Genomic DNA, 17,895 nt, shown 5'->3' on the forward strand with positions numbered 1-17,895 from the left:
AGATACACGGGTTCTATTCACAGCTCTGCCACTGATTTGCTGGGTGACCATGAGCAAGTCACATCACCACCCTGTGTCTCAGTTTCCCCACATGTAAAATGAGGATAATGATACTGCCCTCCTTTGTAAAGTAATTTGAGATCTAATAATGAAAAGAGTTATGCAAAAGCTAATTATTATAAAATCTCATTTGGATAAATGAGAATATTCTTTTAGGAAAGAATTTTCTAAGCATATTCTAAACTCTTTGTTGTTATTGCATTATTGCCATTTAGGGAAAGAACCTGTTTCTCTCAGTGAGAGCGGCAGCCTTAATGATCCTCTGTTGCAAGGGCCCAGTTTGATGATGCAGAAGAGACCTGAATACTCTCATTAAATTCAATAGGAGCAGGTTTGTGTCCAATGGTTGAAAAAACTGATTTTCCATTTGAAAAAAACTATAAATCAAAACTGCTGTAAGGTACAGTCCTTGAGCCTTAAAATTCCATCTTTTTTTGGGGGGTGTCTTTGCTACTGGAATTCAGTGGCTTTTTTCAGTAGCATTCGCCCTGCAAGGAAGGGAGGATTTTAAAGCCACAGGACAGCAAGTTTTATCATTTTAATATACCTATTTTTCTGGTTATTTTTATAGTTGGCTGTATAACAATTAAATTCACCCCCCCCCCCACACACACACTTTTTTTTTAATCCCTAGGAAAGATACATAATCAATATGGAGAGAGAAACTCTACCAACTTCTAGAGGATAATGGAACCAGGAGCACCCAGAAGAGTGGATTTAGGGCTTTAACATGGACAAGACTCCTAGGCCAGATCTCCTGAACTAGCAAATGGTACAACTACCAGAAGCCACTGGATCCTTTTCTACACTACAGCTCCCATTGGTGCCAACATCAGGACAGCTGAACAATGAAAACAGGTGGTCGTTTTTTGTAATTTTAGTAAAATGAGTACATTGCTACAGTATCCCCATTAGTCTTCTAACCTTTCAAAGATTAAATAGGAGGTCATTTTTATTTTTAATCTTCCTTAAAGTATAGACTCAAAGCCTACAAAAATACACATAACTTAAAGCACAAGAAATCCCATTGACTTCATTGGGACTCATCATATGTTTAAAGTTAAGTACATGCAAAGGTCTTCGCAGAATTGAGACCTTAAGTGGGAGGGGAAAACAAACAGTACGTGAATTATAAGAGATTCCAGGAACTGTGTCCTTTTAAGAGGACACAATCAACTCTAAAAACATGCTTCTTTCTGGGGCAAGGGTCGCTTGCTGGTGGATTCTCTGCAGCTTGAGGTCTTCAAACCAATTTTGAGGATTTCAATAACTCAGTCCTGGGTTAGGGGTTGTTATAAAAGTGGATGGGTAGGGTTCTGTGGCCTGCCTTGTGCAGGAGGTCAGACTAGATGATCATATTGGTCCCTTCTGACCTATGAGTCTATGAAGCTTTTAAAATGTACTGTTATAAGCAACCCCTAAAACTACATTAGCAGAAAGATTATGAAATTTTTTTTTTCTAATCAGTTTGTTTGCTGTGTATACTTGGCAGCAGATTGTGTCCTCTGTTTCACTGATTTCCATGTATAGTCAGTTCACCCTGTGGTTTGCATGGGTCTTTTTAGAAGTGTTTTCTCTCCTTTCTTGCTATGTAAAAATGGGTATTGTCAAATCACAAAAATTGGACTGGTTTAACTCCTGAAACTTGCTCCTTTTCTAAAACTGACAAGTTTGAGCTGAGAATGCTTGTTGCTCTACTGTCTTGCACTTTATGTAGTAATTATAATATTAGCCTAACAACAATACCAACACTTACATAGTGGTTTTCATCCATAAATCTCAAAACTCTTTACAAAGTAAGTAAGCATCTTGATGTTTCTGTAAAGCTGGTATAAAGTTCTACCAAATCAGATATCTCCATGTGCATGTGTGATAATGTTGTACACCCACTTAGTACTTAGTTTGCACATGTGTAAATGACTATACAATGTGCAGGGTAGTGGAGAATCAGGCCCTGAGACTCTATAGTGAAGTATATAACTGAACTTTCTTGATCAAGTTTGTATTGCCTGGGTATCTGCACTACACTGGCTAAGCTACCAAGGCATGTGCCAACATGCATTGGATTTAGAGTAAAGCATGGGATGAATTTTCTGGACACAGTCCCCCTTCATAGAATCACAAATATCAGGGTTGGAAGGGACCTCAAGAGGTCATCTAGTCTAACCCCTGCTCAAAGCAGGACCAATCCCCAACTAAATCATCCCAGCCAGGGCTTTGTCAAGCCTGACCTAAAAAACCTCTAAGCAAGGAGATTCCACCACCTCCTTAGGTAACCCATTCCAGTGCTTCACCACCCTCCTAGTGAAAGTTTTCCCTAATATCCAACCTAAATCTCCCTCAGTGCAACTTGAGACCATTGCTCCTTATTCTGTCATCTGCTACCACTGAGAACAGTCTAGATCCATCCTCTTTGGAACCCCTTTTCAGGTATTCAAAAGCAGCTATCAAATCCACCCTCATTCTTCTCTTCTGCAGACTAAATAATCCCAGTTCCCTCAGCCTCTCCTCATAAGTCATGTGCTCCAGCCCCCTAATCATTTTTGTTGCCCTCTGCTGGACTTTCCAATTTTTCCACATTCTTCATGTAGTGTGGGGCCAAAACTGGACACAGTACTCCAGATGAGGCCTCACCAATGCTGAATAGAGGGGCATTTCATGTTCATGTTCCAAATGTCTAGTCAGAAGTCTGTAAGAGAGCTCTATTTTGCAGCCTACCTGTAAGGTTATTGGAACCAAACAAAGATATCCTTGATAAGGGCAAAAACCCTCTTCTCAAATCTGAACCCTGAAATACAAAGCCAAAGATACTGATGGCATGCTGTTTATTGCACAACTGAGAATGAGCTAAAGACAAAAATTTTACATGTTCTAGAGTCTGAAGTCAACCTGCTCTTACAGCACAAGAGCTAAGCCATGACTTCTGCCCACAGCACAATGAAGAGAAATCCAACGGCTGAATATTTCAGTTTCTTCATTACTGAACTATTCTAATGGATCAGATACTGGTTGGGAAGTAATATGGGGCCAAATATCCTAGTGCTGGCTAATCATATGATGGCTGTATTCTACAATCTCTTCCTTCCAATGCCACTACCACCTGAAAATAACACAAATAGAACTGAACTTTGTGAAATCTGATGTATTAATTTTTCTGTGTTTGCTTATTGGGGGGGGGGAAGCATTCTTTGGAGAGTTAAGTTTACTACTGTATCTTCTTTGTCCCTCAGGAACCAATGAGATGTACGTTTTCTTATTGGTCATACATGACAGTTTGTCAAATAATCACTTTTTTGATTGTCTGTGTTTATTTCTCAGTAATATGAGCTCGGTCTAGTTTGGGTGTTCTGTTTGTGTATGTGCTTGAACAGTTGCATATTCAGGGTCACTTTGTGTACTTTTTAAATACAAAACATCTTTTTTTTCTTTGAAAACCAAGAATACATTTTAGTTTTTCATGATCAATTATTACTATCTTCTGAAAGACTGTTTGTTTTTCCCCTCCTTCTTTACTAATAAGGACAAATGTCTGTAGTCTTGTCTTCATGCAACAACCCAACAAACAATTTTTTTAACAATGTTTTCCAAAATATTTCCATAAAGCAGCAGCTCCCTAATGGTGCTGTAATTTTGAAGGCTGGATGCTTTACAAAGAATCATACTTTTCTTATTTTATACAATCCCTGTTCGGTTGGTTGGTGGGTTTTTGTTTGGTTTTTTTTCCTCTGAGTCTCTGAAAGAGTTAGGGGCCGCCTTTCAGTCATGAAGGTTATGATAAGTGAAAACTGCTATGTAATGTTAACTGCACAGCTAAAACTAGCATATCTTCCAGGTCTCTAGGCTAGCCCTTAGGCAGCCGTCCACGGGCTGCTGGATTCAGTGCTTGTTACTGTAGACTTGGCTTCTGTGGTGAATGCAGATTCAGGATTTGACCCAATGACTTGGAGCTACAGATACACTAGGAATATAACAAAAATATGTAGGAGTTTTTCTTCATAGTAAGAACTGATCTGCAGATGCACTCAGTTCAGAGGAATAACTCTCACATTTTTTGTTTTGTTCATGGGACACCTGATTCTTAGATTTTTGTAGTCTTTCAAGATACAAAAATAGAAAAGCCATCCTATTTAGCCTACTGGCAATATTAGCAGAACCAAATGTGACATCGAGGTTTAAATCCTTAAGTGTCTTTCACCATCAAACCTGACAGGGAGACTAGGGTTAGCTCCATAGTAGGAGCTAGGGGTGTGATTCCCTTGCTGCTGTACACATACTCTCTTTAGTTCTCCTCAAGCTAGTGTGAATATAAATAGCAGTGAAGCCACAGTAGCATGGGTATTGGCATTGTAAGTATGTGTACATGAGCAGGGGACTCATTCCCCCTCACTCCTCTCTTCCTGAAGCCATTGGTATCAAAGAAGCTGTATCCTTGAAAGCTATAAATATTAGAATCCAGTCATCTGTATCTGATGCTATTTCAAATGATTCCACATGAGAAAAATAATACAGCTACTTGTAATCTTTAAATATTCTGTTCAATTCTTCAGTGCTAAAAAGTGAATCATAGGCCTTTCTATGTATAATTAACCCAGATCTAAAATTACTCATTAAAAAGAGGGTGCTAGACAGACAGTTGAATGAAATTTAACCATTATAACTAAATTTTGCAGTACAAAAAAGGGAAAATGAGGGATACCTCTGGTCTTTGAAGTGCTTTTTTCCCTAAACAAACTGTGTATATGTTGTGATATTCACATATAATAAACCTCAGTGAAATAAATTAGCTGCAAAATCAGTAGATTTTTTCTGCTTCTAACATTCCTATTTTATGAGAATTTACATTGAAACTAAACATATATGAATTCTGTATAACTCTGAGTTTTGATTGGTCTGAGAAATAAATTTACCCCTCCCCAAAATGCCAGTAATCAAGCAAGGAATCACCTTTGGTGAGTGACAAAGTAAAGATGAACAAATACTTGGGCAAGCCTGGATCCAGCTATACTGTGTATCGAGTATTATACAAGAAAAGGATTTCATGAGATTTTGCTAGTTAAACATTATCTCCTTCAGACTGACATAAAAATTCTTATTGACAATATGGATAAAATCCTGGTCTGCCCTACAGAGAAGCATTAGGGGAAGAAAGGGTCCAGACACATCACCCTAACCAGACTATTCTCTCAAATAGTTAGTCATCAAGACTCACCTCACAAAGTGACACTTACGGAATTCCTAAGAAGGCAGCAGCATATAATTGTTCAACAATCTCAAGACACAAAAACTAGAAATGTTGGAAAAAATGTCCTGTGGATTTTAAGGGGATAGGGTTATATGGGCATATAATCAGAACAGTAGTTACGGCATCGAAATCTACTAATAATAAATGGCTTTTCTGGTTATCAAACACCCTAGATTTATTTTGGCATTTAATCTCCTGTAAGAATCATGTGCCAGCCTCACAGGCTCATCTGCCAGATATTTTCCTTACAATTATTGTGGGAGTTGGAGAGCCAATATTGCAATCAATTAAAAAAAGAAATGCCATACTGAAGACTTGCTGTTTGCAGCAAGCTATAGAGACTTCTTGTCTTCAGGAGATGAAATAGAGGGAAAGATATGCTTGTGTTAGATGAATTTGTATGGAAACATGGGTTTTGTCTGTACCGTTGATCAAGAACATTTGAATTGTTGCCCTGCCACAACAAAACTATAAAAATTGTCACCAAAGAGTTGCCACAACACTGATTTGCCTCATTCTCAGAGGAGCTTCACTTCTAAAATTCATAATTCATGTACTGGTGCTGTTTTTCAAATGTAAAGTACATTCCACTGTACCTTCAGAATAGTAATGTCAGCTTCTTTTGTAACTACAGTACTTGTTCTTTATGGAACAGCAGATGAACCTGCAAAACTTATGATGCCTTTATCCACATACTGTCCTTTCATATATATGGAAACTATTCTGTGGTTGCATTCCTTTAGCAGTGTAGTTGAGATGGCCTTGTGTGCAATGGGAAGGAAAAGGAGTATTTAAAAGCAAAACATTATTTCTAGTAGGATTTCAAAACTGGTAATTGTCTCTTAATGCATGTGCACCTTGGAATGTATTTGCATATTTAGAATGTCTAGCAACGGTTTCCCAGAACACTTAATGGGTCTACACTTAAAACTTTTGCTGGTATTATGTCAGTTGGGGGTTGAATATTTTTGACACTTTCATGCCAGTAAAAGCTCTAATGTAAATGCAATTATACAAGCAAAAATGTGCTTTTGACAATCTAGCTTATTCTGTTCAGTGACTAGGTATAAGCTTTATTGGCAAAAGTACATTTTTGCAAGTGTAAGTTGTGACTACACTAAGAGGGTTTGCAGGTATAGCTGTACTGGCAAACCTTTTCTAATGTTGACAGTGCCTAAGAAGAAAATGCCTAAAGCTTGGGGGCAAATCTCCCTTTTACTCTGAGATTCAATGCTGGGCTTTTATTTATGTGTTGGATGTGAGAGCCTGCTTCTAGGCTGTATCTGCACTTGAAAACTGAACTAGTGCTGCAGCTCAACCAGTGATAACAGTGGAAGTAGTAATGTAGACAGGCCTCAGGTGCTTTTACCACCTTGTAGTCTAGACCCACTGGTGTGTGTGTGTGTGTGTTTTTTGTTTGTTTGTTTGTTTTTTTTAAACCACTCAAGGCCAATCTACACTATAGTTTCCACCATTGCTACTTCCAGTGGAGATGCACAAGTGGTGAAATGTGGCCTTAATCAGGACAGGGAGATCACACATTTTTAGAGGCTACTGATACTCAGCTTGAAAGAATTAAAAGGAAAAGGTCATCAACAAACAAGGAAAATAAGTAAGATAATGTAGGTATTAACGTGATAAGGGAATGCTTTATTTCACAGGTAAATTGAAGCTTGTAAGATGTTGATCTGGGCCACTGACTGTGCAAAAGAATGCAATGGTCAGCCAAATCTATAGCTGTAAAAGGGACAAAGAATGAGAAAATGTCAAAGGCAACAGGAAAAAACAAGAGAAGAAAATATGTGCAAAGTAGAGAGTGAGTGAGAAAGAAAAACTGCAACAGATACACAAAAATAAACATATGCCCTACTACGCTGACTTATGTTTTTCTCCCTCAAGAGAACTGTTCTAAAATGTATGTAGATGGTGGCTAGTACAACACCATCACTGCCTTAGAAAGAAACAGTAAAATTGTTTTAAAAAATAATCTAGACTGGACAGACATGAGGGAAATCTGTACAAATGCAGGAAAAAAAAAGTAAAATGTGTGGGTGGGTAGAGTGTGCAGTGTGTGTATATATATTATATAATGTGTGTGTAATATAACAGTGAAGACAAGAAAATCATTCAGCAACAGAGCTCCTTATACAAGGAGACCTATATAGCAGACAGGGAAAGAGCAAGAGAAAGCGAAGCCCTGCAGTGAGCATGGTTCCAGCACTGCCTTTCCCCTCCCTAAGCAGCAGCACATTCCCTGCTCTTCCATTGGAGAACAAGTGTGACAATCCAGGCTCTGTCTTCCACGACAGCCAATCCTGAAGTATAGTGTCTCTGCGAGTTAGCAAGCGCCTCAGACCCAGACAGCTGTGCTCTACAGTGTGGTCCTCCTTTCAGTGTAAAGATAGCTGTACCCCCACCTTCTGTTGACTTGGAAACAAGCTTTCTACCTCTGACTCCGCCCACTACAGCCAACCAAAAACTCCCCCTGCGCTGTCTTCTGTGTGTGACCACTAAACACCTCCCTGTCTCACACCAGAGGACCACGGGACGCAGACAAGTGTTTGTTTTATTTTTTTTTAAAGGAAGAAAATGGAAAAAAAGCAAATTTTCCTGCCTCACATGGGTTTTTGGTCTAATACCTCTGCAGCTGCTGTCCAGCTTCTCCCTGTGAATCCTAGATACTGATGTGAAAAAGGGCCACAGGAGAGACAGGGAAGCTCTAGTGGATGTGAACATTTGTACTGATGAATTGAAGAGGTGGAGGCTCCCTGCTAGCCTGGCCGTGAGAAGGTAAGTGAAATGCTCCGCATTTCTCTGACTCTCTTAAATCAGATTAAGGATTAGCATAACTCTCCTCTGTTTTCTGAATAGGAAGGAATTTGAGAAAGGGAGGAGGGAAAGCTGTGATTTTAAAACAATGGGGAAGGTTTTGCTGGCTGAAGGCAAAGCCGAATGTCACTGTGAGCTAGAAATGTTTTACTGTGTAGAGAGAAAATTAGTAAGGGTAGGAAGGCTGCTGATATAGTGAAAATGACCTTCCCAAGGGATACTGGCCTTGTGTCAGATGCTGGTTCAGCCTGCTCTCATTTTCACAGAATAAAGTCACCATCTCCCTACTATCATGGATTCTAATCCACAAATATCCAATACCTGAACCATACTATGGTCCATTGTGCTCAGCTAATATTTCAGAAAGGTAATTAGCCAGATTGTCCCTGCTGGAAGCCATCCTTCCTCTCTCCATCCCCTCACATTCCCCTGTACAAGACCACTTCATCCTAGAGGGATGCAGATAGCGTAACATTAATTAGAAAAGGCACATAGCTGTCGGATTCTTATGATAGCTTCTCCCTCTAAATGGCACATCTTGCTAAATCCTAAGCATGCCTGGCTCTGAGGAGCAGCTCTGTGGAGCTGGGGCGCATTATCTCATTGTGTGTTCATGCATGTGAAGGCGTGGAGAGGTTTTATTATATTAATCTGTACCTGTGCATGGTTCTCATCTGCAGTTCTGAACCATGAGTTTTTAGATACATGTGTATCTACATTTTAATAAGTTATTCAAACATGGAAAGATACCCCAGGAAACTACAGCTCTGTATACCTGCAGGAAAAATACATTCCAGTTTTGTTTCTGGTAACAGAATTCTTCTGTTTGTGGCCATTGCTTTACAAACTGTTTAATATGAGCTTTCGCAGTATTTATTCTAAGGGCTACTGACCTATCTTGATTACATTTTGCCTTTGCAAGATTTGTAAAATATTCAGTGCTTTTCACTGAGCATTCATTGGTATGCTGTCACTGACACTCCTGTCCCCACAATTCTTAACATTGACTCCATAATTCGCGCCATTGTGGGTCACACCCTTAGGGTGATAGACAAAAATCAATTTCCCTGTAAAGGTTATAGCAGTAGGTCAGTTAAAAAACCCTGCCAATGTGAATACTTATATGTGTTAACAAGAAGTCAAAACTAGTTTTATATTTTGTTGTTTCTTAAGGAAGATTTTTTTTAACCTTATGAATTTAGGTATTTTATATCCAAGTGATAGCTAAAATCCTGTTTTGTGTAGGTGTATTGACTTTTCTTTAGTAGTGCATCTACCTGGTAATAGAAGGGATGCTTTCTGCAGGAGACAGTGCTTCATGCCATTAACATGGCTCACTACTGACTGATTTGGCTGGGAAACTGTCACCCAAAAGGGATTGATCTCTGCCCTTGGATAAAGGACACTATCACAGGATGGGCCCAAATACAAGGAAGGATGGGGTTGCTTTCTACAAGAGAGCAGGGATTTTTTACAGTCAAGTAGAGGAGCTCTTGGGTATGCAGCACATTTAAAATTAAAGCCTTTGACATCCCCCAGTACCAATGCATTGGATCTTGTGTTGTTTTTTTTGGTAGAAGGGTGTCTATTCTGTGTGTATGTGCATGTATGGAGTGGAAACCAAACAACTTTGTGGAAGCTGGGAAGACCTTTCTCTCATCTGAGAGGTGGACCTTAAAAAGATGAATCAACTCTTACATATTACCTACAGGATGCTTCAGAGCACCCCCAGTTCGTGGAATATGTTCTTGCTTCATTGATCAGTGATGAACTGAACTCAGACTCTTTTGAAGTAATTAATATAGAGTCAGAGAAAATAAGCTTCCAGTACAGTAGAGACTTCATCTACAGGACTTGGGTTTGAATTTAATCATGACAAAAGTGTTTAAAAATGACTTTCAGGTGGCTCTGAAAGTCTGAAATGGAAGTGTGTACCTTGTTTCAGGTCAGTTTACATGTGAATCGTTTTCTGCTATTAACAGTAAAAAGTTAAAATCGATTAACAATTTATAGACAGAAACAGAAGATGGAACCTGGCCCTCCATCTTACGGAGTGTGTGTTGGGGGGAGGGTAAGAGTGATAATGATGTTAGGTGTGTGGGAAAACTCAAGAGATAAATATAAGGGATCAGATCCTCAACTGCTGTAAGTCAGTACAGCTCCCTTAACTTCAGTGGAGCTATGTGAATTTACACCAGCTGAGGATATGGCCCAGAGAATGATTACCCCTCTATCTTCAGCAGATAATGATCTCACCACATACAGACTGAAGTGAATGATGAAGCAGTATGGAGGACTCTTATCACTGTTTTAATCTGATTAGAATCCTTGGTCCAAATTTTACTCTGTTACTTTGGTGTAAATAGCAGTAACACCACTGACTTCTAAGGGCTTCTCTAGATTGACAGCAGGGTCAGTGAGAGCATAATTTGGCCCACTGTCTCTGCTTAAAGACATGAACCTGATCTCAGAAGAGTTAATGAAAGTTTTGTCACTGATTTTAGTGGGAGCAGGAGAAGACTCAATATGAATGTGCACAGATCCACTATGTTTTCAAATCAATTTCTCCTAAACCCTCTAGGAACAACAATGCTGAACAATTTAGTGGCAGATTTCAGCAAGGTCCCTGGCACAATGGCAAATTCCATAACTCTATACAACATCATCAACTCTAATATGTAACCTATCAGAAATCGCATTGCATATTTCACAGCAACTACAGTGTTATTGGCCTTCCATAAATACTGTAAAGGTTGACCCTACCCACTTGCACCAGTAACAGCATAACAAAGTGGCAATTAACACATTTTTGTCAGAATAAAGTCAGAGATAAGTTTATTTTAAACTGGCATATTCAATAACTCTCTTTAGACCAGATGACTTAAGATTCAAATCAGTACTAACACCACATTCCATAACAAGGCAGATCCTAACTAGTGGGATACGTTGTCCTGTAATGAAATATATAGTTGCTGTCCGTAACACCAGTGAAAATCCAGAGTAAATCCATTGCCCTTAACAGTTACTCTGCATTTACTTCAGGATATCCGAGAGCAAAATTTGGCCTATACTTTATAATCCATACTCAAAATTCATGTTATCAAATAATCTTTCCAGAGTCAAAGAACAATGATTAAGAAGTCCAAATTTCAGCTATCATAAAGTTTAGATGATTCCGGTGGGGAAACCCTGGACTCAGCAAAGAGTCTGAAATTCTGTCTCATTCCAAGTGGTCTCTGGAAATTCAGTCTAGGGTAGAGTTACACAGTCTATGATATGAAAGGACCAAATTCTGCTCTCGTTTGCTCTGGAATAACCCCAAGTAGCTATTTGAGTTACTCCAAATTTACACCAATGTACCTGAAAGCAGAATTTAGCCCCTAAAATAAAAAAAAATACAGTGAAAGAACTCAGCTTTCTCAATTGTCATTTTTAGTTAAGACTGAAGAGCATTGGTGAAATAAGGTGGGAAAGTGCTGTCTGTTAATCTGGGCCATCATTTTCCCTTTTCCTTAGACTTTAAATATTTCCCACCATAGAATAATTTTTAAAATCACAGCCTACAAAATTAATGGGATAATTTCAGAAAGGAATAGTCTTCTAAGACATCCCTTCAAGTGGTAAAGATCACATGATTATTTTCAGAGGCTCAGCTGAAACTCAAAATCTCTCTACAGTCCCATATCCGACTGGACATAGATTATTCATATTATTAAACTCTTAAAATATATTTAACAGTATACAGTCCAGTCCTGCAAACACTACTGCTCAGTCCTGTCCCTATTTCTCCAGGACCTCAAACCCATTCCATCCCATGGATTATTTTCCCCTGGACTCCTAGCTCACATGCAGCATTGCAAAGGAGGAAGAAGAGAGAGACACCATTTCTAGAGATGGTCTTGCTGTGACTAGAGCCAGCCAAATTGTTAAGGATCATATTAGCCAACAGAGAAACACTGAAGGGCAAACGTTCAGAACTGGTCTCAAATTCTAAACATTTATTTTTGAACATGCAACTAATTGTGCCCACAAAATACAGACATGTTTGTTTTCTCTGCATGGCTGAAACAGTGGAGGAACTAACTGCTGTATTTATATGTTTCAAAAATAGGCATACAACACTGGGAACAGTTTCAGGTTGGGTGAAAATTTGCCTCCACATATCAGGGGACAATCTCAATTTGTCACTGCAGGCATTAACCATGATGGAGGTTGCTGAACATGATTATGTTATGATGGTCAAATAAGAATACTTGTAATCAGAAAATTAATAGCTATTTCTTACATCACTAAACAGACCTGACCATGTCCACATGACAGGTACTCTGAATTAGCTAGTATTGGGAGTGGAGGGGGTGGAGAGAGGTTTGCAGTAGCTCTGTAGAACAGCACAAGGCATGTGGCTCAGCAGTAGCCGAATTCAATCTCATCTACACTATAATATTTAATCAACATTGTAAGTAGTTAGTGATATAATTGCTTCTCAACATGATTTATAGTAACACAAACAGTTAATGCACAGTAACTACCCATGTCAGCGAATCATAGTCTTGTTAGTGCCTTAGGCTGGCACATAATTTTTTTCCCGGTAACCAAATCCTAACAGTGTTATTGTATTATGTAGGTGGGACTCCCTAACCAGCCCTGAATAAACAAGTTAGCCAGTCCTTTCCCCTAGTTCTCTGAGTAACGTTCGAGAGTTCATTCCTCACATGTTACTGGTGCTGCTCTGTGTGCATGTCCTCTAGGATTTCAGTTCTCTGTTGAGGCAATAGGAAATAACTGCTTGTATTTAAAAAAAATGCACTGACACAAACTGGCAGCATTATAGGTGTTGATACACAAATACACTTGACATAGTTGTGTTGTGAAAAACCAACTCAACTGTGTTTGTTGTAACCCTGTTGTTAAAATAAATAAATAAATAACCCAAACCACCACCTTTTCTTCCCTTTGACACTTGATTAAGGCATAAAATCAAAATGGTCAGATTATATTAATACAATAATTTTTAACACTCATAATAGATTTATACATGAAATAAAGTGATATTTCTGTTTTGGTGTTTTAAAAACAAAAAGAGAATAAAGTTCAGTGGCTAAACTTCCACTGTGGTTGTGCTATGATAGAAGAAGGCTTATAAATCCAGAACTCTATAAAAATAAAATTAAGAACTCCTCTATATAACTAATAACATCAAACTGTGTAAGTCTGTAAATCAAATAATGCAGATAACACTACTGGCAACCCTCTAACTCAGCTGTGCACCAAGTGGTTAATAGAGCTGAGTGAATAATTTATAAGTGTTATGCAACAGCTACAAAACTAAAGCAGTCCACATCACCTTGGAGACTTTCTAGTCCTACACTTAATCTTCATTGGCCATGGCTCTGCTCTCATTGGATTTTTTCCCAGCATTCCTTTCTGTGGCTGGCCCTTTAAATTTGGCAGAGCCAAGCAGCTGCAGTGCTATAGTAGCCATTTTGTAACTGTAGCTTTCTCTTTTCCTGCTGGTAAGTGCATATTATGTTGTTTTCCCCTTTCTTAATACCTAGGAAATAGTACATTCTCACATTCATTAATAGTTTCTTGGGTACACTTCACCACTTTTTCAAGTGTCCACAACAGATCCATTTATTTTAATTTGTTATTCAGTGACTTTTACTATGATGTTTAAAATTCTAAGACTAGTCTTCTTTAGATTTAAGCTATTGGTTGACCATGGTATTATTTCTCTTCCTGGACTGGTTTCTTGCTGCAAATGTTCACCAAAAGCAAACCTAAAATTTGCTTTACTATGTGTTTATGTGTGTGCTTCAAAACTTGCTTCCTGCAAGCATAAGTGTTAATACAATATTATAACAATGGTTCCCGAGAGGAAAAAACAAAAGCATTGTGAAGATGGTTTATGTACATTTTTTTTTAAACTGAACAAATATTCTTGGAACACTGTCAGTATTCTTGTAAGGCTGGTCATTAGCAACAGTTTAAAAGGTTAACAGGTTTCACATTGAAGTACACTGCTCTTGTTATGTCAGCACAGTATCCCTTACTACCGTATGTCTACCCAATATAGAAGTATGAAACAAATACCCAATAATTCAAATTCCAGCATCAAAAAGAAGTGTGAATCTCTGTGTCCTTGTAATTCCAAATTACAATCCTCCATCACCCAAATAGGACTGGTAATGTGCTGCAACCCTGAATAATCTAACCTGATGGCAACCTAACTTAGAACATTCATACTGATAAATTTCACAGCTACTATTAGCTGCTTTGCACATTTTGTTCTTCTGGTAACTCAGCAATTGCCTGATCCTGCAAGACACTCAGGAACCTGAGCACTAATTCATTAAATTGAGGGAGCTCAGTATTTCATAGAAGGTGGTCAGTACTATGCAAACATCTGGTTCCAAGTGACTAGAATATTCATTATCCCCCAAAATACAATGAATCTAATAATTGGTTCTGCTACAGCCCTCCTGCACCCCTCTGCCAGTGCAGAGGGGCATAAAGCAAGCTTAACTGGGTATGTGAGAATTCCCCTGGTATGTGGGGGTATCCCCAGGTGTTGTAGAGCTGGCCTAGCAACTCTGGACCTCCTCCCACTTTTGCAGCCAGGGGAAACGGGGGATGGCCAGAGTTACCAGAATAGCCTCTTGAGGCCACAGACTAAGATTGCTCTGAATCAAACTGGGGTCCGAACCAACCCTCAGATGGCTCCAGAATCCAAGATCCACAAAGGTGATGTAAACCTACCATTGCCCATCTTGGATCTTGCACTTAGCACAGCTTAGCTGCTCCCAAGAGTGGGGTCCAACATGTATTTTTGACTTTTTCCAATTACCCTGCGTTCCTGAATAGACATTATTTTAAAAATACACATTTAGCCAACCCATGCCAAGCAGAGACATCTTAAAATCAATCTACCCAAATAACATGCTCCATCATCTGTTTCCTCAGGCAGAAGTCTGAGTAAAGAGTGGACTTTTCATGGTGAGCTGAAGTTCAACAGACTTGAGCTTTGCCATACCATGAGAGGAATGTGAATTCCAAAGGCAAAGTCATCCACTGAAAATAAACTGCTTCCTGTTATCAGATATTTAGATGTAGGCACAGTTATCAACAGCTCATCAGTTCAGCTGTGCATAGGAAGCACAGGGGAAAATAGCTTTGTTTCAAGTATTTAGGAATCAAACCATATAGGGCTTTAAAGATCCATGCTGAATTGTAAAATAGGGAGCCAATGCAATCTTTAGCTCATTGGGCTAACACTGAAGAAAGCAAGCAGCCATGCCCTCCACAAGTTGTACCTTCTGAAGACTCTTCAAAGATACCCAAAGCCCATGTAGAATGCATTGCAGTAACCTTGCCTGGAGAACATAAAATGGGACAGGATAATTTTTACAAGAATCCTATCAGAAAGAAAAAGTAACACATGTTGCAACAAAAAACACATTTAAAAAAGCAAGTTGGCCACCACAGTCAGCTGGAACTCCAGACTCTTTAAACTGTGCACCTTCCTCATTGACAAAGCGTGGGAGAACCCATAGCCATTGTGTAATCATGGTCTTCCCTAACAAACTATTAATAATACCCCCACCAAACAGCACCACCTCGATCTTCTTTGGAAAGAGTCTCAGCTGACTGACTCTCAACCTGATACTGAGAAAACAAAAACATGGAACTCCCCTGGTTTCAATTCATAAGGGAAGCATACTAGTACTACAGCCTGAATCACCCCAGTATACCCCCAGCAGTCCCACACACTTGCTGGACAAGAAGGATTAACTGACTAGAACTGTACAAAATTACCCAAGAAAGCACATGCAAGATGGATGAGCAATTATCCAGTGTCACCCTCTAAGATCTCTCTGAAAGCAAGAACAAGAACTGCTCAATTATAAATCCCTCCATAGTTAAGTCAAACTTTTTGATCAGTAGTATCAAAGATTGCTAACATCTACAGGAATCACCATAGAAACCTTATCTTCTACCTTGATCTTCAACCAATAAAACCAGTGAAATCTCCATACCATACTCAGGCTGAAAGTATGATTGAAAGTTCAAAGAGATCTAAGGAGCTCAAATGTTTCCAGAATTGCCTCACTACCACATTCTCAAAAAGCTTGTTCCAACAGAATAAGCTAGTGATGGGCGGATAGTTAGTCTGGTTGTCAGAATCAAGAAATTATTTTTTGAGGAGGACACAAGTTTTTTTTTCTTTTTTTGGGGGGTGGGTGGATTAAAGTCACAAAATCTGAGTTTTAAAATATTAGAAAATATTAACGGAGAGTGCATTTTGCAATTGTTAAAGCATTCACACTAAAAACCTTATTCTCAGCCTCTTCTATCCAACATTGACCTATGTCCAATCAAAGCTAACCAATACAGCTCTAATTCTGAATTTAAATATCTTTGAATAAACTATTCACAATCAAGCCACCAACCAAGAATTATTCACATAAGTCATCTGGAAAATAGAGATTTGTAATAAAAAAATAGATTCAAGAAAATTGTAAACGGATTTCATACTTTTTTTTTTAAAACAAAAGAGAGGGGGCCAGCAGGAATATTGTCAATATGTGGCAATATTGTTCTTATTTACCAATGAAAAATTATATGATAGTGCAGTGTGGATTTTATCTTAGTTCTTTTTTAATGTCACTCTTTATCTCAGAAGTTTAGATGACTTATACTTGATAGTTATATTAGGAGCATTTAATCGTATTGTTTCCTTTGTATATACTTCTGTTCTTTCAGTCATCATTGATACTTATTGATATAGTATTTTTTAAAATATATTCATTTTAAAAAAGGCTATGTGTAGTTCAGTGCTGCTTAGTTATAAGGTTCATATCAGATACAATTATCTGCTTTGGATTATTTGCTCAACTCTAGTATTGGAACTACCAAACTTGCAACTCTTTGTGAAAGCAGAGATCATCAGAAAACAATTGGAAGAGTACACAGCTGTTTCATGACAAGATGGATTAAAAGGAGAACTCAGAAAATGAGGTGCAGATAGGATTCATTCCTAAGGCTTTGTGCCTCTTTATTTAAAAAAAGAAAAAAAACTTGAGAGACCTTAAACCGGATAGTGAGAAACCTCCTGCTGCCAATGTAAAATATTTCAGAGTGATGAGAGCCAAATTCATTTTTACTTAAGGCACCCATTTACATTATATAAAGGCCAGCCCTGAAAGAGACCAAGATTTTACTTCCTGGCTTAAGGCCTGATCCTGAGAGGTTCTGAATACATGTAACTCCACTTATTTCAAAGGCAGTTACAGGTGCTCAGTATCTTTCGGACAGAGGCCTTATCCTAATAAATTCTCTTTATGGAAATCCTGTATGTGCCATAGATAAGAGTTTCTTTGTAGTAAATGTCAAAGTCAAAATAGTGAATGTGTGCATATCTGAAGTTCTACGTCTATGATAATGATATCACATCTTCTCAGCTTGAGTCTGAACATATTTCAGAATAGCCAAGGGGCCATAATGAATACTTCTAGGCAGATTTGCTCTGCTGTTCCACTATCTTTGTGCAACTCACGTGGCATAAAGGGAGCAGAAACCACTCAAGGCTTCCACCAGTGTGATGGAGTCCTCAGCAGGCATAGAGCTGGCACAGATAGCTCCTACTCTTCCCTCCCTCCACCTCTTGGTGCAGGGAGCATGTTGGGAGCAGAGTAGGGAAGAGTGGCTGGAGTGTGCAGAGAGTGTCCAGCTATTCCCAGCTGAAAGGTGCTCTCAAGACGACT

At 38.7% G+C, this 17,895-nt stretch overlaps 2 protein-coding genes across 2 annotated transcripts in view; one reads left to right on the forward strand and one right to left on the reverse strand.

Annotated features, from left to right (window-relative positions):
* The window catches only part of RSPH14 (radial spoke head 14 homolog), a 187,135-nt gene that overhangs the window by 23,502 nt on the left and 145,738 nt on the right, over positions 1-17,895 (reverse strand). The window lies entirely within an intron of this gene.
* Positions 7,673-17,895, forward strand: part of GNAZ (G protein subunit alpha z) — a 133,781-nt gene continuing 123,558 nt past the window's right edge. The window contains exon 1 of the mRNA XM_050924513.1: positions 7,673-8,092. The gene's annotated coding sequence lies outside the window, so the exon portion shown is untranslated. The remainder of the gene's footprint in view (positions 8,093-17,895) is intronic.

Source organism: Gopherus flavomarginatus, chromosome 15 (assembly GCF_025201925.1).
Source record: "Gopherus flavomarginatus isolate rGopFla2 chromosome 15, rGopFla2.mat.asm, whole genome shotgun sequence".
Taxonomy (NCBI): domain Eukaryota; kingdom Metazoa; phylum Chordata; order Testudines; family Testudinidae; genus Gopherus; species Gopherus flavomarginatus.